General features: G+C 34.4%; 1 protein-coding gene across 3 annotated transcripts in view; it reads right to left on the bottom strand.

Annotated features, from left to right (window-relative positions):
- Positions 1 to 21,108, bottom strand: part of LOC139502487 (dnaJ homolog subfamily C member 10-like) — a 380,520-nt gene that overhangs the window by 43,519 nt on the left and 315,893 nt on the right. Inside the window, exon 1 of one of the 3 annotated variants that reach the window (XM_071291968.1) lies at positions 4,071 to 4,151. The exons of 1 other annotated variant lie outside the window; for it this stretch is intronic. The gene's annotated coding sequence lies outside the window, so the exon portion shown is untranslated. Of the gene's footprint in view, positions 1 to 4,061; positions 4,152 to 21,108 lie in introns of those variants that run through there. One more of the 3 variants, XM_071291970.1, reaches the window with a different exon arrangement.

Here is a 21,108-nt window from a genome sequence, read left to right as displayed (position 1 = left end):
AATTCATTGCAAAGGATAGTCGTTTTACTTTATTTATAAATTACTCTAAATCAGGATAAATATCAGTGAGGTCCAGGACAATTCCAGTATAATTCATGATGATTATCCTTTGTAATAAAATTCATCTTTTATGAACATGTAGCTTGCTGTTCGGTGTGAGCCAAGGCTCTGTGTTGAAGGCTGTTTTTTTTTTTACCTACAATGATTTACTTTTATAAATTGTTACTTGGATAATGAGTCTGTCTCATTGCACTCATACCACATTTTCCTATATCTATGTATTTAGAATCATTTTTTTTGTTTGGGGATAGTCTTCCTTGTTTCCTTGTTACATATTAAATTCGAGCATTTCTTAATATGACAAAAAGGAAAATATATGGCCATGGGATATCTGATGAGGATCTCAATTAAGAACTACATGTAGGTCCTTACTACCAGTTAGCATTTTATATAATAAAGTACATAGACTCAGATCTGTGATTCTTTTCAAAGCAGAACCAAATACATTGTACAATAAAAGTTCAAACCATGTACTGGATTCCTAAGCTGCATATAACTCATTTCAAACAAAGATTTATTTCGTCCTTAAGCCATTGTTCCACTACTAAACTATGTATACTTACATTTGTAGTAGTACACTTGGTACACTCAAAAACCTGATAATAAGTTGTTCAAATGAGGCCTTTGAAAATAGTGGAATAATTGGAGTGTCAAAATTATTTTGAAGTACTTGATAAATTGCATGCTTATTATTTGTGCTTTTAATTCTACCCTTTATACCACTGTGCCTCGTAGTCTTATTAAGAAAAAAATCACACACATCACGCATTGAACGTGCATTTAAAAAAAATTCAGAATACAAATATATATATTCAAACTCTTTCAGGTCATTTTTTAGTAATAACAAACAAAAGAACTGTGTCAATTGGACCTGCTTTGATACCATAACTGCCCTTAAATTTTTTACTAGATATCACTTTGTCTGCTATGGAGTTTCCGTATATTGTCAAGCTATCAGAATTCCAATGGGGACTAACTGTGCATCACTTATTGGGGACCTGTTTCTGTATTGTTATGAGTTACAATTAATGAAAAAATTCAGCAACGGAAGGGATTGTGCTTGATTTTCATATGATGGAGACATGATCTTTCAATCAGTCCAGGACCTGACTTATTTTAATATTTCATTTACTGTTATCTGTTTTTGTCCATTTTAATTCCTTGTTATCTGTTATAAGCCAAATCAATTTGCTGTTATGCTGTTATTGGGAACCCCTGCCCCCCCCCCCCCCCCCCCCCCCTCATCAAACCACATCTTATTCTTATACTTAACGAATAATTATCACATTGAACAAAATTGAATTGAATAATTTAAAATAGTAATTATAAGAATAACACTAAATTATCTCGGAGCTGTCTTTAGGATTCATGATCTAAGTAAAGATGACCGGAAAGTGTTGCAAATCCAATATTAATATATGCATTTTTTAACAAAACTAATACAGATATAGTGTATGTTTCCTGAATTATTGCTAAACGTTTTGATAAATATTCCCATAATTAGCTAATTTGTAAATTTATTCATTAAAATACAAAGTGTACTTATGAAAAATCTTTTATTCAAACACCAATATACAAATTAAAATTAAAGCCCCAGTCCTCCCCGGAGTTATGTTGTTTAGTTTTCCAATACAAAACACTAGCATGTCAAGAAGAATACTAATGAGACTTGTATTATTTTTAATTTTTGTTTCTTGTGTACAATTTGGAGTTGAGTATGGTGTTCATTAGCACTGAACTAGTACATGTAGTATATAGATATTTGTTTAGGGGCCAGCTGAAGGACGCCTCCGGGTGTGGGAATGTCTCTCTGCATTGAAGACCTGTTTGTGACCTTCTGCTGTTGTCTGTTCTTTGGTCGGGTTGTTGTCTTATTGACACATTCCCCATTTCCATTCTCAATTTTAATTCATCTCCAAACAAGCGTTATGGTATGGTAATAAAAATATTCTTTTACAATGGAACAAGTAATGAAATTCATCACCTATATCATTACTAGAGCAAAAATTACAGTCATAGGTTTTGAATCCAAAAATTACTATTTAAAGTTCCAATTGAGGATAACATATTATTAACTTTGTCATAAGTTTACAAATTCAAAATTTAATTTGAAAAGTAAAATTCTTTCCTTGTATCTATTTTCAGATCCTTAATTGTAAAGAAAAGGTGTATTTTACAGATAGGTTTTCACTATTATTTTCATTATGTTTTTATACAAATTGGAAATTTCAAGCTTACGTACTATTTTAATAAAGATGTCTCTATTTATAGTTTAATATAGACACATGATCATCTAGGGATAAGGTAGTTGGCTGTGACACAACGAGATGGGCGTAAGCAAACTTAAATACCGATGGAGGTCTTGCACAGTCGTACTCCATTTATAAGAATGATATGTATTTTAGTATATTACTTTAACATTAGTTCTTTCAAAATGGCAAACAAAATATATCAATTTAAATTAATGAATTAAAATGAATATCCTTTGCAATGGACTATGATGCGCTCATATAAAATAGATAAGTACCTTTTGTTACTACTCACTTTTTGTTACTCGCTACTCACTTTTTGTTACTCGCTACTCACTTTTTGTATGTTACTACTCACTTTTTGTTACTCGCTACTCACTTTTTGTTACTCGCTACTCACTTTTTGTAAATCGCTACTCGCTTTTTGTAACTCGATACTCACTTTATATAGCTCGATACTCACTTTTTGTTACTCGATACTTGATACTCGACAAAAAGAAATCCTCATCAATAAGGGGGTAAAAATATAAAAAGTCGACTATCACAGTAGACATGGTAGAGCTTCTCTCGAAGAGAGAGTTTGAAATCCTATCAATAAGGGGGTAAAAATATACCAAAGTCGACTATCTCTTTGAGAGAAGCTCTACTGTGATAGTCGACTTTGGTATATTTTTACCCCCTTATTCAGTCAGAGATATAACTCTATAGGGTTATTACAGAAAATAACTTGCGTGTGTTATTACAGATTTTCTTCCTAAAATTTTCTAAATCTGTAATAACATATGTTTGTTATTTGTAAAATTATTTCATTTATAGTGGGCTCTAGGGAACTCTTGAGACTTTGCCAGAAACTAAATGCATAGCCTTGATAACTAATTTCTTAATTAAATTAATACATTTTTGATTAACCAAGGTAAATCAAATGACATGAGGCTATTAAAAGATAAACTTAGCTGTAATAACAAGGCTTAGTTATTAAAGAAATGTAACTCATTATATAAGACACTTGGGAATTACTGAGAACTTGCGCAGAACCTCATTACATGCTTTGGTCATTATTTCTTACAATAAATTAAAATACATTCTAATTAAGCATGATCTATGTCTGAGCAAATCCTTTGAAGTGATATAGAGAAGCTGTGATAACACCCTTTAGTTATTACAGGCATATTTTTTCTGTGATAACATACATGTACATACATTTGTATATTGTCCCTTTGAAACATGTAACATACATATTTTTTCACAGTTCTTTGATTTTTTAGTCTACAATAACAAATGTATGTTATTTTCCTGTAATAACCCTATAGAGTTATATCCCTGACTGTTATTGATGGGATTTCAAACTCAGTAGGAAAATGTGTTACATTCCTGTCGTTCTCTCTCTTCGAGAGCAGCTCTACTGTGATAGTCGACTTTGGTATATTTTTACCCCCTTATTGATAGGATTTCAAACTCCTGTGCCATAACTGTAGTGGTCTTTTACAATAGACACAAGGGCATGGGAAGCTTAAGTAAGAACGATCAAAAGACTTTCGCTTCTCTCTTCGAGAGAATCCCCTCTCTTCGAGAGAAGCTCTACTGTGATAGTCGATTGATAGGATTTCAAACTCCTGTGGTAATGGTAACATGATAATTCTTGTAATTTGTGCCAAAATTTGCGGCAAAAATAAATGCTCCTTCTTCTTCTTCTTGTTGATGACGTGTAAAGACATATGAGTTGTGCAGGCAAATGATTCTCATTGAAAATACCTTATATACCGTTTTAATTTGGTTTATCACTGTTTATAGTCCACGGCACAAAAAACGTCTGCATGTGGAAGTACCGGATGTTGTCAACGTGTATTTACGCACGCGTACTCTTTGTCTATTTTATTGGGTTATAAATATACTCGTACCTTCTCCATCTCGTACCTTTGTCACTTCGTACTCAACCAATTCGTGTGTTAATGAGAGAATCAATCGAGATGATTGTGTCCTTTTTTCACCAATGAAAGAAACCATGACTTATTTTTTTATCATTTTTATATTTTCAATAGAATTAAAAATAAAAAAATATCGGAAATGATAATGATAATGATAATGATAATAATATAGGGTTATTGTATGAATATTGGGGAATATTGTCCCGAGTAGAATTTAATATTGCACGAGCTTGCTATAGTTTAAACCAATTTTTACTTTCAAATATTGTATTGCTATATTCCAAATAAACCTGCGGATTTATTAATATTAAGGTGTTTTAGTTGTGAACACACCTCTCCAACAGAAATGAGTTTTGATCTAAAATTTTCGTTTTCCTTTAATTTTAACTAGTGAAATTTTGTAGCATAGAAAAATCCATATTCTGAAGTATTATTTCGAATATGTATTTCAGCTACAGAAGAAAAAATAATATTTAGTGTATCAACAATATCTTGGGTGTTATATAAACAGTTTGATTAGCTAACGGTCACTCTATTATTCTAGTAACCCAGAAAAGATCAGAAAAACTCTTCGTACGCAACACGCTTAAGAAATTATTTCTATTTTCTACCACTGGATCAATACGGCTGATGTTGAACTAGTAATAGTCTAACATTAACACATGATGATCAGGTTATTCAATTGTTGTCCCTTAAAGGGGCACTAGCTACGAGATAGAATGAAATTCAAAACAGTGTGGCTGTGGCCATTGATTGACACATTTAATTCATCCATTGACTGGGACAATTTAGGTGAATGTTTGTATGTAACGACCACTGCTCACTATGTACTTTTTAAAGACACTTAAACTATGGGGTCACCAAAGGTTCTCAACACCTTAATAAAGTAATTCGAAAAATTAATCAGAAATAACACGATGTTTTGATTTATATCAATTATATAAATCAAAACATAAAGGTTATTCCTGATTAATTTTTCGAATTATCTTATAATTAAAGGCGTTAAGAAACCTTTGGTGACCCCACAGTTTAAATGTCTATCGTAGGTACGTCGTGAACAGTGGTCGTTACAGACAAACGTTCACGTAAATTGTCCCAATCAATGGATGAATTTAATGTGTCAATCAATGGCCACAGCCACACTGTTTTGAATTTCATTCTATATAGAAAAAACTACTATATTATTTTTTTTCTCTCAATCAGCAATGAAATACAAATAGTGAAATAATAATTCATGTTTAACCAATAAGGTTCGATTGTGTCAAAATAAGCAAAAACAACTTGATTATGAATTAGTCACTTGCAAAGTGGATAACTCGACCTGATTGAATCCGTATTCATGTGAACTTTAATTAAACTCCTTAGTTTGAGATGGATAGCAGGTGAATTGTATGTGTAAAGTTATTTAAAGCAGAGACATAATATATACACATATGTCTCTGTTTAAAGGAAGTTACATCCCAGCTCCTTTGTTCTAACAGGGACCTTTATTCAGTGGGGTTTAAACCTTTTTCGTTAATAACATGAATAAGTGATTTTCAGACTGGTTGTTCAATTTGATTTTACACTTTTTCAAAAGTGGGGCGATTTTTTATAAAGTGGCGATATAGTGTGGACCGATTGGCAAGTGGGGTGAGTTGACATTATTTGATATCTACTCATCGGAGTGATCTGGTAGGGGTGATCCGGCTTAGATCACCCCTACCAGATCACTACAGTTTGAGGTTCTTTGTTATGCATGCTTTCCTTTGTTCTGTAACATTTTGGCGGGAATGTCAAATCCACTATAAAACTTATAATCAATTATACGGAAAAGACTATATATCTATCAAAATTCACGTAAAAAAAATCCAGTGTATATGCTGGGATTCGAACTCAAGAACTTTAGCATATCAAGCCACGACACATAATTAATAGTAATTTGACATACTTAAAGGAAGCAAGATCTTTTTATAAGTGGGACGAGTTGTCAAACCTTTATTCAGTGGGGTTTAAACCTTTATCGTTAATAACATGAATAAGTGATTTTCAGACTGGTTGTTCAATTTGATTTTACACTTTTTCAAAAGTGGGGCGAATTTTTTTTATAAAGTGGCGATATAGTGTGGACCGATTGGCAATTTTAAGTGGGATGAGTTGACATTATTTGATATCTACTCATCGTGTTTGAGGGTCATTAAGGGTATACATCATATAGTAATATATAAAGTATCTCTGATTTATGAAGGTGAGTATTTAATTTACAAAACTAAATTTTAATTCAAAAAATTTGATTTTTATTACATTAAATACCTCACCTTCATAAATTTAGATAACAGAATTTAACGAAGCGCTAAATCCCCATCACTAGGAGGAGGAAAAACAACCTGTTGAACAGCGACTAAAGGCCCTAAAGAATAGAGGTTGTCACAATGAAGAGGCATGGACCGTAAATAATGGTTATAAAAGGCACTATCAGACCTCCAAAAACCAGCTGACATGATTTCCGACATAGAGGAGGAATTAAAAATGTTCCAAGAAGAGGCTAAAGCTCTTACTTCATGTGCTTTAACTTGATGTTTAACTAAAACTTCAGAAGAAGCAGACTTATAAGCCAAAATGACAGTATCATGAGTATTGCAAATCCAGGTAGAAATGGTTTTAGCAGAAATGTCGGAAATTTCTTTTTTTAATAGGAATGAACAACCTAGAAGAACCCGCATATCTTAATTTAGCTGAAGAAGCTAGGGAAACAAGCAAGGCTCTCACTGGACACAAAACCTGATTATTCGCCGTGGGAGGTAACGCAGGAATAGTAATTAAACCAGAACCTTTATCAGGTAACTGGTTCTTTGCTAAAAAAAAAGATAGATCAGTGAGAAGAGTAACTGAAGTCTTATCAGCCACAAAAAGGAGACAAGACTCAGAAATTGACAAGGCACGATTATCACTCCTTCAGCGACCAGTAGTCAAAGCTATCAGAAAACAACATTTATAGGATAACAATTTCAAGGAGGCTGAATGTAAAGGTTTAAAAGGCGGGAACTGAAAAACCTTCAAAACTAAACCTAAGTCCCAAGAAGGAACCAAACGCCTTTGACGAGGTCTATTAAGGCAAAAGATTTTATCAACAAAGACAAAAACTCATTGTCACCAAAATCAAAGCCTCCTGAAAGTGATATTGTTCTGGCTATGGCAGATCTATATCCCTTTATAGTAGAACGATTAACCCTTTTCTTCAAAAAGATGAAGGAAAAAATCCGCAAACTGTTGGACATTAACTGTGATAGGATCAATCTGTTTCGACAGACACCAAGTACAGAAAATTGACCATTTGGAGTCATACACTGCTCCTGTAGATTGTCTGACTGGTCCTGAGATACGCTTGAATGCTCCCTCAGAAAAGCCTCCCTTTCTGAGGGAATTCCTGACAGCAACCAAGCGTGCAGATGGAGATTCTCTAGACCCCGATGAAGTTTTCTTCCTTTGAGTTGATACAGTAGATCCTCTCTTAGAGGAAGACGAAGAGGCTTCGCACAACACAGAAGAAGTAGTTCAGGGAACCAAGACTATCTTGGCCAAGGCGGAGCAATAAGAATGGTCTTGCAAAGATCCCTCTGAATCTTGTGCAAGATCTTTGGAAGAAGACGAAAAGGAGGGAACATGTAACTGAACATCCCCTTCCAAGATAGGGTCATAGCATCTACTGCCCAGGCTTTCTCGTCTGGAATGGGAGAAACGTAAGTCTCCAACTTGTGATTCAGACTGGTGGCAAAAAGATCTATATGGGGACGATCCCAACAAAGAATGATCTCCTGAAACACTGATGGATGAATTTCCCATTCTGTGTTCACTGGAACACGGGAACGGGAGAGAGCATTCCCCAGAAGATTTTGACTGCCTGGAACATGTCTCACTGACAGAATTATATCGAGACTGTGACACAGAAGAAGAATTTCCTTGCTCAGATGATACAGAGAAAAGGAATGGGTCCCCGTGATTCTGAAAATAAGCCACTACTGTGGAGTTGTCCGTGGCAACCAGTAGTGACTGACCCTGAATCACAGCCTGAAACTGACGCAGAGAAAGGAACACAGCTCTCATCTCTAGCAGATTGATGTGTTCCTCCAACTGATCACCTGACCAAAGTCCTGATGCTGTCCTGCCCTCCAGATAAGCTCCCCAACCCATCAGACTCGCATCTGTGAACAAAGTTAGGCTGGGATCTGGAGGATCCAACAAAACTCCCCTCCGTAATGTTTTTCCTGAAGCCACCATTGAAGATGAGGTAACAACCGAGAAAGAATTGGAACAGGGGCCTCCCACAACTGTGAAATTGGGTGCCAAAACTCCGACAGATACCACTGGATTGGACGAATGTGTAGACGTCCTAGTGGAATGACGTCCATGATCGAAACCAAGAAACCCACCAGCTGAAGTAATTGACGAGCTGGGACAGATGAAAACTGAGTCAGAGCATTGACTAACTGACGCACCTTGACTACCTTTTCTTCTGGAGGAAACACTAGACCCAAATCTGTCCGAAAATGTTCTCCCAGGTAATTGAAACTCTGACTGGGAATTATCTCTGATTTTTCCCATGAAATAAAAAAAAAAAACAGTCTCAGGAGTAAAAGGATAGACAAATTGGTGTGTTCCTCCAAAAGAGATCGGCAATGATTCTTGATAAGAGAATCGTCTAGGTAGCAGTGAATGAGTACTGCCTGAGTATGAAGATAAGACACTACCGTCTGAAAAATCCTGGTAAAAACTAGGGGTGCAATAGCCAGGCCAAAAGGCATAGCCTTGAAACTGTAAACTGTGTCTGCCCAAACCAGTCTCAGGAAATGACGAAACTTGTGAGAAATTGGGATGTGAAAATAGGCATCCATCAAATCTAGAGAGGTTGTCCAAGTTCCTAGCTGAATAGTCGACCTGATAGACCTGTTGGTCTCCATTTTGAAATGTGGGACCACTAGATACTGATTGAGAACAGAAAGATCTAGAACTGGTCTCATTTTCCCGTTCTTCTTGGGAACCAAGAATAGCTGGGAATAAAACCCTAAATGAAAAGGAGGATTGACCTCCTCCAAAACACCCTCCTGAATAAGAATGTTCACTTCGTCTTGTAACAACTGATTCTTTGAGAATCCTTTGTCACTGACAGATTGATTGGAACAAGAGAAAGAGGAGGCTGTTCCAGAAACTGAAATTCCAATCCCCTCCGTAAAATCGAAAGTACCCACTTGTCAGAAGTTATCAGAGCCCATTGATCTAGAAAGTGGGACAGCCTGCCCCCCATTGGAAGATGAGGAAGAGAAGAAGTATAATTTTCCTCTTCCAGTGGGGAACGATTAAACGGAGGGGACAACACATCACTTACCTTGCTTCTTTCCCTTAACAACTTTAGCTTTGTTCCCACTAGAATAGTTGGGACGAGAAAAAGCTGGTCTCTTCGTAGGCTGTGAAGAAGAGATAGAAGCCTTGGGTTGGTGAAAAGAGGAAGAAGGATTGTTAACCTGTGTAGTAATTGACAAATCTTTTCCCATCAGTGACCTTCACATCCACCTTGACCACAGGAGGAGCCTTATTCACCTTCTCCTGTAACTGCTCTAAGGACACAGAGAACAACTTGTCCTTAGACAAAGAAGAACTGACAAGTCTCTGCTGAAGCGCTTCAGAGACAGTCGATTTATCAAGAATCTCCTGTCTCTTAGCAAGAGTAAAGTTGGCCACAGTACCAAGAAGAAGGAATTGAGACATTCCAAGACTCTTGTCTACCTGAAGCAGCATAGACCTCAAGTCTGAAAATTCCTCCCCTTTGTCCTTTAAAAGAGACCCAGCTGCTGACAAAAAGTGCTCAGCTGTCTCAAGAACAAAAGTCAAACACCTCAGATTATTCTCTGACTTGACATAAGAAGCTTGAGAAAGTCTGAGGCCATCCACAGGTTTCGAACGAAGTAAACTAGAAAAAGCCCTGTCACAAGTAGGAGCCGACATACCCAAGGAAGATCCATGGACCTCAAAGTCCTTAGATCTACATCTCCATGGGTAAGAGGCTGGTCCGAAACCAGAGAACTTACTACCACAAGTTTTGCTAGTGTTAGCAAGATTCTAGGCCAGAGAAGAGTTTACAAAAGACAAAGCAGTTGTAAAGTGCCCCGACTCTGGGAAAGAATAATACCCCTTAGACTCTGGCTTGACTTTACCTGAGCAAGCCATGAAATCTGAAGGAGTAGAAGAAACCCTAGGTGGAGACGACATGGGCATATCTGACATATCCCTGCGAATCGAGTAGACCAGATTCCTAAGCCAATCTGAGTTGCCTAAAGAAGTCTCCTTAGGAATGAAAGCATCTCCCTCTGTGCTTACTACACTGTCAACATCTGAAATACCAACTTAGTCATCCAAAAAGTTACCTTCCTGACTTCTAGGAGCCAAAGAAACCGAGTCGTCTTCCAACAACTGTCTAGGAGGTCTGGGAGGGTCCTGTGCAGGATCCTGAGACAGACCCCTAGACTCCATCAGATCAAGCCTGTTACCAAACTCCAAGAACTTAGCATTAACAGTAGCTTGAATCTTGTGTATGGAAGTGGTAAGACTACTCATCTCATCCTTAAAGGAGGATGACTCTGAAGAGGGTCTACCACTAAACCCTTGACCAAACCAAACTGATTGCGCCGAATACGGATCAAAGGGCTGGGGATAAGGCGGCAAGTTGAGCATACCCATAGGCATTGGAGGGTAGGCAAAATTCATGGGCCACCTAGTCCTGGAAAAGGGGTCACTCCTGATGCCAGCTGGTAGATTCTCCTGCCTGCTTGTCGTGCAAGACACAGGAGACGTTGGTATCTCTGCAGGCCTAGTAACGGTATGTGATACCCTGCTAGGCCTAGATAGCCTCAACTGACTAGCACCAGGGGTGAACGGCAAAGTCCTGACAGGAACAGGTTCTGAGTCCTGTTCCATACCAACACCTGAAACACCTGGAATAAATTCCAAACTTCTATCCCAAAAGTCATCAGAATGGGTGGCCGAACACCAAGGGGACAACAAATTACTAGTGGAAGTGTGTATTTGGCTGTCACTTACCTCTTGGGTAGCCGAAGCTGAAATTTTATCCATAATATTCAGATAAAATGATAATAAATTTATCTAAAAACTTATAATAAACAAAAAATATAAATTTAAATTTTTATATGTATAAATAAACCACTTGTTTGCAAAAGCGTGCAGCATGCGTTGATGAACCGGAAAAAATGATGAAGGTTTAGGACGCACATGTGTCAGGTGGGAGAGGTTGTCACGGGGTCATGGTTCTTTTTCTGGCTGGTTTCCGGTTGAATAATGCAGCGAGTGGACTGATATCTAAATGTATGAAGGTGAGGTATTTAATATAATAAAAATAGTTATCCCATTCGGACTTGGTGTGTCAGTGTTAGATCAACCTCTGGCCTCCTGCCATCGGTGTGATCTTACACTGACACACTGTGTCCTTGTGGGATAACTATTCATAGGCGGATCCAGGGGGGCCCTGGGGGCCCGGTCCCCCCTTTCGTGGGACAAAATTTGGTTGATTATATAGGGAATCATTGAAGCATGACTGGAGTGCCCCCCCTTTAGGAACAGTTCTGGATCCGCCACTGCTATTTAAAAGAATGTCAACATTGCAAGTGAAACAAAGGTAAATCATTTGATTGACTGATACGATCCACAAATAAACATTCTAGTACAGGTAAAACGATGATAAACATTTATTATATTTTATCTGTAATATGAATTTAAATAGACCTAGAATAATTCAACATCACGTGTTTGCTTAATATATTTATATATATTTATGTTTACATCGCTTATATGTTCATCAAATGACTACTAGTATATAGAAGTCAACTCGATAAATAATTAGATGACGTCTAGACTCCAATACACACGAAACGAAACTACGTATTTTCATGCCTGTGCCTTGTTTATTGTTTTATTTAGACTTTTAATAGTTTGGATAAATGTTTTTCATTAATTGTTATAAATCAAATATGAGAATTTGATTAGAATCGGTGAACATGAATTTGACAGCTAGTGCTGTATAATAATATATTTGTTTTTCGTTTATTGTTTTGTACATAAATTAGGCTGTAAGTTTTATATTTGTCAATTCGGGGCCTTTTATAGGTTACATGTAATTACTCGTATGCATAGGTTTTGCTCATTGTTATTGGTACTTTTATACAGTAGGTGTTTCGGTACTGATATAATTTATACATGTTATAACACCCTTTTGTTATTCAAATCTCCGTTGGTGAGTTGAGAAATAATAAAGCGAAAGTTCTAAACCCTTCATTTACCTTCCGGAAAACTGAATAGATTAGGCAATTATTTTTGGGTCCCTTTTGATAATGCCGGCCAGTTTAGGTAGTTATACATCCGTGGATTTCAATATTTTAAGTTTGAGCGTTCGGATTTTAGGTAAATCCATAAAAGTTCAATGGGCACATCAAACATAAAGTGTTGAATTCATTTTTCATTTAATGTAACATTCACTTGGTTCAACTAGAATGAAATTCAAAACAGTGTGGCTAAATTCATCCATTGACTGGGACAATTTACGTGAACGTTTGTCTGTAACGACCACTGTTCACGACGTACCTACGATAGACATTTAAACTGTGAGGCAACCAAAGGTTTCTTAACGCCTTTAATTATAAAATAATTCGAAAAATTAATCAGGAATAACCTTTATGTTTTGATTTATATAATTGATATAAAATAAAACATCGTGTTATTTCTGATTAATTTTTCGAATTACTTTATTAAGGTGTTGAGAACCTTTGGTGACCCCATAGTTTAAGTGTCTTTAAAAGTACATAGTGAGCAGTGGTCGTTACATACAAACGTTCACCTAAATTGTCCCAGTCAATGGATGAATTTAATGTGTCAATCAATGGCCACAACCACACTGTTTTGAATTTCATTCTATATGTAATTGTTCTGTGTCAACATATATGTGAGTGTAAATAGTGACCGAACCGAACGTATAGAAAACTTAAGTTCTCGCTTAAGTTGTTTTTGCTCATTTAATTTATATATTTATATCTTTATTGCAAAATTACACGCATAAGCTGATAAGGGTCAGGCAATACAAACAAAAAATTATACATTTTTTAAAAATACAATGCAATACAATGAAATACAATACAATATACTTGAACATATTTTAAGAGTGATTTATACTACAAAGGAAAACCATATTACACTTCCTTTTACAGTTAAAGGTACAATATGGGAGTTATAATTAAAACAAAAATAAGTGTGTCAAATGTTATTCATCTTGTATATATTGTATTTAGATATATTGTATTGAAAAAAGCTTGTGAACTGCTATTATATTTATGTCGGAAACATGTTTCTTGAAAACCAAAGGCATTCAGTACATTTCACAAAGCTGAAATAAACTTTCTTTACTTTAAATGCAATATCCACATAAAAGACGACATTTTAAAGATAAAGGTTCACTTTGAAAAGTACAGGTGTATTTAATATTTCTTAAACTTCTGCATGGAAGGTGTTGATTGATTCTATGACCGACTAAAGTAAATAAGTTTTTTTTTAGATTCTTGAAAATTGTATATGATATTAGATGGTAGAATTGAAAAATAACCTAATCGTTAACAGATTGAAATTGAAATTTTAGGAACACTTGGTCATGCACTGAATGAATTTATTTTAGGAAAACTTGTCATGTGTGGTGTATTGAATTTATGGGCAATTCTATTGCTGATTTTTAAACATTATTTTGTTTTTCAGCAAACAAAAAGGGTTGATAAGAGTTATTGAAATAAGATGCTGACACTAAAATATTATGTTTTGCTCTAAGGAATATACAAGAACGCTGCCACTATACCAATAGAAATAGATTTTTTTTTTACTTTACCTAGCCATTAAAGTTCCATGTAAATCAAAGACATTACATAAACCTTTTTAAAAGGTCATCTGGTCGCCCGTTGGAAGGTTTAATGTATACCTCTATCCAAAATCGAAGCTTTCAATGACATTATTTGTGCTGCGCCTTATTCATGTTATTATGAAAATCTAGTTAATTAATCAGTTAATTGTTAAAAAATATCTTTAACCCGAACCGAATTTAAAAAGAATACAAAATGATATAATCTGGGTTTACATTTTGACGGGTACAATAGTATTTAAAAAACAGTTATTTATAAAGGAGTAGGTCCAGTAAGACCCCTTTTTGGCCCCAAAATATAGCAGTTTTACAAATTTTTTTAAATGTAAACCTTTAGTTATTTATTGTACAGTAGAATGCTTCTGCTACATAAATATGGGCTGTTTTTGACAATACTATGTACATATATCAGGTACTAGCACCATTAAGTCATGCTAAATTACTGAAATCTTCGCAATTCTATCATTTTAGTTAAATTTTAGACGCTTTTCGTGTGAAACGAAAGTGGCCGCATTCGTGTTCATCCTTAATATTGAAATGTAAGTTGTATTTTATGATAATACATAACTTATATAAAGGTTGAGGAGGAACACGGATGCGGCCACTTTCATTTTTGACGAAAACCATTTGAAAAGTGACATTTTGCGGCATATTTGGTAGATTTTTCATATTTGAGCTTGAATCGGGTCGTTTTTAATGACAAAATCAGTTAAAATCTTTCACAAAAACTAATTGATTCAAATGAAATAGACACTTAAGTGTTTAAAAAGTGGTCAAAATATTTCGTCAGATGAACCTGAAATTTGAGGCCAAAATCGGTCCTTACCGGACCTACTCCTTTGATAGCAGTTTTTATGAAGAAAATATATATATACTCACAGGGTTAAATATAGTGTTCCAATTCGGATTTGTTTTGTAAATAATGGAAGAAAACAACATTTGAATTCTTATTACAATCTAAGGTACTGTAAGGGGACACTTTAAAAGGATCGATTTGGTTGTTTTCCCCATTTAATGAGAAACTACTTGTCTTTTAACGAAATTCATCCCATAATGAAGCATAATTTATCTAAAATGTATATGGATATACCGAAATGTGAAAGCACTAAAGCATCGACTATCAGTACGCTAAAATTAATAGAAGTCATTATTGAAATTAGTAAACAATCATAGTTTACACATTAATTCATTTCTGTGATTAAAAACAAAATAAAAATTTGTTGACAGATGAATCGTTTATAATATCTCGAACTGAAAGAAATATAGAAAAAAAAATCTGAAAAAAACCAACATTTTGTCATCTTGGTATACATCATTGTACATTGTGATGAAAAAGATAGTATAATGCTGAGTTTACACGTAATTCGAATTAAAGAAGAACGTGATTAGTGATTTTGATTCGCATTCAATTCGAATTTATTAAATGTACGTGTGAACGAGGCATCAATTTGAAAGCAAATTATTTTTTTGATGCAATAAACGAGGGTCAAGATATGGTTTACAGAAAAATGTAAATTATTGTTAGAATAGTAACGAATACAAAAAACTGAGCAAATCATTTAAAGAATAAAAAACTAAGGGATGCACAAATATATGCATGGTTACTTTGAAAAATAAAAGAATCAGCTTAAATATCAATTACAAAAATGAACAATTAACCACGTGAACAGAATTACAATGTATCATCGGTAAACAGATATAGCTATATAGGTATTTTGAAGCATGAAAAGCTATATACCGTACATCCATTTAATTATGCACCGTACAGAAGAATTTATGTGGTCAGCTATACACCGTACACGACGCTTCTTTTCGGAATGAAATATCGAAAAATAAAATATGTATGAAAGATTGCAATGCCAATTATTGAAACAGCTATACTTATTGCGCACACACAGTGGTCTTCTATCAGAAAAAGAGTTGCAATGAATATAGAATCATATCGGATGAGACGAGCGTTAACTTCTTTGACAAGTATTTGCACATGTATGTTTTAAGGAAGCGTTCTTGTTTTGGGGAAATACTGAGACTTCTCTAATCACCAACCTACGACAAAATAATTTCTTAAAACAACAATCATTTTTATATACAAAGTTATTATATGTTTTTGTCATATGTTTTGTTTAATAAATTTAAAATGTACAATTATATTATAAAAACTATTTATTACCTTTAATTTTAAACTTATAATTATTAATCTTTTTTTAAATTATAGTAATTGGTAAAATTTGATAAAATATTTTCATTTTTTATTTAACTTTTATTTTGCTATTTTCTTCTCCGTCAATACTTAAAACAGTAATTAGAACGTCCTAGCTAAGATAATCCTAAGATAGCTTCGTTGTGTATGCTGAGACGTGTCGTAAGTCGATCCTAACTTTATCCTAACTTCTGTCCTAAGAAATTCTTAGGACCGATCTTAGGACAGTTTCGATAAACAGACCCATCATAAGTCATGTCGCGAGGGGTCTTAAGTTTTCGACAAAAGTTATGACAAATCATAACTTGGGACACTTTGAAAACATATCTTACGACTATGATATGCCATAAGACCATCATAAGACATGTCTTAGTCATAAGATACTTTCGAAAAAAGGTGTCTTAAGATGGTCTTTTGATGGTCCTAACTTTAGGATATATTTATAATTATAGTTATTTTATAAACAAATATGGCTTGTAATGGTTCTATTCGATTTTTTTTGGCGGGGTAAAGGGGGAGGGTGCTAGAATGAACACATTGTGATACTTTTTTGTTGTTGTAATCTCTATCCTTCCTTTCTATAAGTCTCACCCTTTTCAGTTCTGCCTTTTTATTAGTTTACTTAATTCACATAAATTGTCATCCGCCATTTTGGTTTGCTTAGTTTCTCATCCTGGGGTGGTGTTCTCGAAAGTATCCTAAGATTCGTCTGAAGTCATAGATAAGACCAATTTTAGGATGGACTTAGGATCGACTTAGGACACTCTTAAGTTGTGTCTCGAAGATATCTCAGACAAATCTTATGTAAACCAAGAGTTCCAAATGGTGAAGTTGAAATCATCCCTTCGTAAATTTTACGGACGCCATCACGAGTTGGTTGACCGTTATGGAATAACCGTTTCACAAATGATATCGGATATGTTCCTTACGTCGTAACTACAATCCCCTTCCCTTTCATGAATGTGACCTACCGAATTAGACTATTTACCGGATTTGATATCACATAAGCAACACGACGGGTGCCGCATGTGGAGCAGGATCTGCTTACCCTTCCGGAGCACCTGAGATCACCCCTAGTTTTTTGGTGGGGTTCGTGTTGTTTATTCTTTAGTTTTCTATGTTGTGTTGTGTGTGCTGTTGTTTGTTTGTCTTTTTCATTTTTAGCCATGGCGTTGTCAGTTTGTTTTAGATTTATGAGTTTGACTGTCCCTTTGGTATCTTTTGTCCCTCTTTTAAGACGTCCTAAACATAGCCTATGTGCGAAATTCTAAATAGTTAAAGAAATTGTTTGATAAATATTTATTAAAGACGAAACTATATGAAACAATTGTTTACGAAATTTTGTAATAACATGTATTTAATAAAATGCATGATTTCAAATGTAATTATAAAATAATATCAAAAAGGATCGTGATTTAAACTGGAAAACAATTTGTTTTGAAATGCGAATAATGAATTCGTATAGTGCCTAACAAGATTGTGTGAGGTAGACAAAATTGACCTTAAAACGATCGTATTGTCTTTTGATGTCCAAAAATAGGCAAATCGTACATATAAGGACTTTATCTAATGACTACATAAATTTGGGGTTTATTATTGTTATAATATTCGAATGAAACTGAAAAATGTATTTTTTTGTTAGGATAAACAACAATTTTACCTGGCGTAGCCGTGCGTAAAATGTTTGTCTGCATTTATCTTAATTCGAAAAAATGGCGTTTTTAATGGAATAGAACGTAAAAACAGTAAACTTTTCCTTTTTTCTTCGCAATAGGCTTTCAAAAATATTTTATATAATGTGAATTCGGAAAATTATGTGAAAATATAAAAAAGTGGCAATTGTTACCTTTTATACCTTAAGTTTCATTGATAAAACGTATTATCATATACTTAGAATAAATAACATATGATTTTTACTGTATGATAATAGCATTAAATTAAAGTAAATTCCATATTTTTCGAATTGGTGCTTAGCGGGCTGATATGAAAAGTTTATCACATGCTTCGAACGTTATCACATGCCTTTCCGTAACGTTATCACATGGCATTCCGGTGATACTCGGCAAATTCCGGAAAATACACCTCAATGCTACGTTTTTAGTGAAACACTGAGGTGAAACATTACCAGGAAGTGTACAAAACAATTATTTGGATACTGGAAAGTATATTATGTAAAATAATTAAAAAAAAATTATTAAGTAAATGCATTTTTTAACAGTTTCAAACATAATTTAGAAAGTTACTTTAAAAAAAAGTTGACTTTCCAAACAGTGTTCATTATGTATGAGTCATGTATATTGTTGATTTTTTTTGTTGTTGTTCGATTCGTCTATATTAAAATGTTTTTCTTCTCTGTTGAGGCATATGATTTCATATCGAATGTACTAAATTTGGGGTCCAACGTCCGTGAACTTTCAGTCTTTGAACTTCTGCTTAATAAATTACCATACTTAAGTATAAAGGATCAATGTACAATGTATGAATCTGTTATTTTTCTCCATTGTTGAAGCATATGATAAAAAGATCATAACATGTCATTTTTCATATCGCATGTATTATCAGCCCTCGGTCAACATCAGCCCTCGAGCCATGCGGCTCTTGGGCTGATATTGAACCTAGGGCTGATAATACATGCGATATGAAAAATGCCATGTAATAATCTGATATTATCATATACTTAGACTAAATAACATATGATTTTTACTGTATGATAATAGCATGAAATTAACGTAAATTTCATATTTTTCGAATTGGTGCTTAGCGGGCTGATAAGAAAAGTTTATCACATGCTTCGAACATTATCACATGCCTTTCCGTAACGTTATCGCATGGCATTCCGGTGATACTCGGCAAATTCCGGAAAATACACCTCAATGCTACGTTTTCAGTGAAAAACATCACAAAGTAGTGTACAAAACAATTATTTGGATAGTGGAAAGTATATTGTGTAAAAAAAAAAAAAAATGCATTTTTAAAAGTTTCAAACATAATTTAGAAAGTAACTTTTATAAAATTTGACTTTTCCAAACAGTGTTCATTATGTAGATTGTTAAATTATTTTTTTTTTGTCGATTCGTCCATATTAAAATGTTTTTCTTCTCTTTTGATGCATATGATAGAAATATTTCATATCCAATGTACTAAATTTGAGGTCCGACGTTCGTGAATGTTAACTCTTTAACTTCTATTCGGGAACCACATGAACGGATCTGTATTCACTATATGAATCGGTTATTTTTCTCCATTGTTGAAGCATATGATAAAAAGATCATAACATGTCATTTTTCATATCGCATGTATTATCAGCCCTCGGTCAATATCAGCCCTCGAGCCATGCGGGTCTTGGGCTGATATTGAACCTAGGGCTGATAATACATGCGATATGAAAAATGCCATGTAATAATCTGATAATATGGACTGGTCCAGTGTCCATATGCAGGTCATTTAATTTACTGTACACATTCACGCACGGTCTGATTTAATCAATATACTCGTACGAAAAGCATGAACAGTTTGAAGGTAATCAAAATTACACCCCAGCTCCTTTGTTCTAACAGGGGTGATCTGAGCCGGATCACCCCTACCAGATCACCCTAGTTTGAGTTTCTTTGTTATGCATGCTTTCCTTTGTTCTGTAACATTTTGGCGGGAATGTCAAATCCACTATAAAACTTATAATTAATTATAAAGAAAAGACTATCTATCAAAATCCACGTAGAAAAATCCAGTGTATACACGGGTATCATTCGGTTTAACGAAAGAAATGGTCGTGAAAGAATATCTAACGGCGGTCAAGTATTGAGAGACGATCGTGAAAGCTCTGGTAACGGATCGTGAAAGACATTTAATGAAAATTCTAGGTCAGAATCTTTGAAAAAATCGCTTAATTTTCAAAACGCGGAACAAATCCGAACAAAAAAATATGTCTGTCAAAATGATTTAACTTCCTTAACATAACTGTGAAATAAGATAGAGAAAATATGCAGTACTTTATGAAAAAACACAAAAGGCGCAATGCATGTCTATGAAATTAATTACAAATAACAAGCTTTTTGTACCTATAATGGTTATATTTCAGTTTATCGTGATATATTTGAAATTTAATCTTTAGTGTATCTGATAGTACAGTAAAATTAAGGTATGATCTTCTCTTAAAAGCATTAATTTGTATATTAAAACCTTGAATTTGTTGAATATCCATCAAACTTGATCGTGAAAGATCAGGCAACGCATTATTTTGATCGTGAAAGATAATGCGTGACCAGACTTATTACTAGTAATCAGAAATCAGTATTTCTTTTACCATTTGATAAACCTGCAACTGGTTGAAGCCTGTAATTATTTTGATAAGGATGAACATTAAAGATATTTTTTTTATTCAACAGTTTACCTCGTTAGTTAAAAAAACAACAACTAAAAACATCTCTGAATAAGTTTGAAAGATTCAGCTCTGAGAATCGGTCAAGTGCAATTCAGGCAGACCGACACTATTTAGCCAATAATATGGATATGCAACGTTTAAACCAAAATGATATCCATCAAACAAAAAGTTACAGCAAAACTGCATCTTTCATGAGTAATTTGAGATTGAACGATAACCAACACTTTGTGCAACAGTACTTTCTTAAGCTCTGTATATACAACGCAGATGTGGATTGATTTAACTATATACAGACTATAGAATACCAGAGCGCAATTGCTGTAATGTCTCGTCTGCTTTACTTATGATATTTA

Source organism: Mytilus edulis, chromosome 14 (assembly GCF_963676685.1).
Source record: "Mytilus edulis chromosome 14, xbMytEdul2.2, whole genome shotgun sequence".
NCBI lineage: Eukaryota > Metazoa > Mollusca > Bivalvia > Mytilida > Mytilidae > Mytilus > Mytilus edulis.
This window is presented reverse-complemented; position numbering and strand designations above follow the sequence as displayed.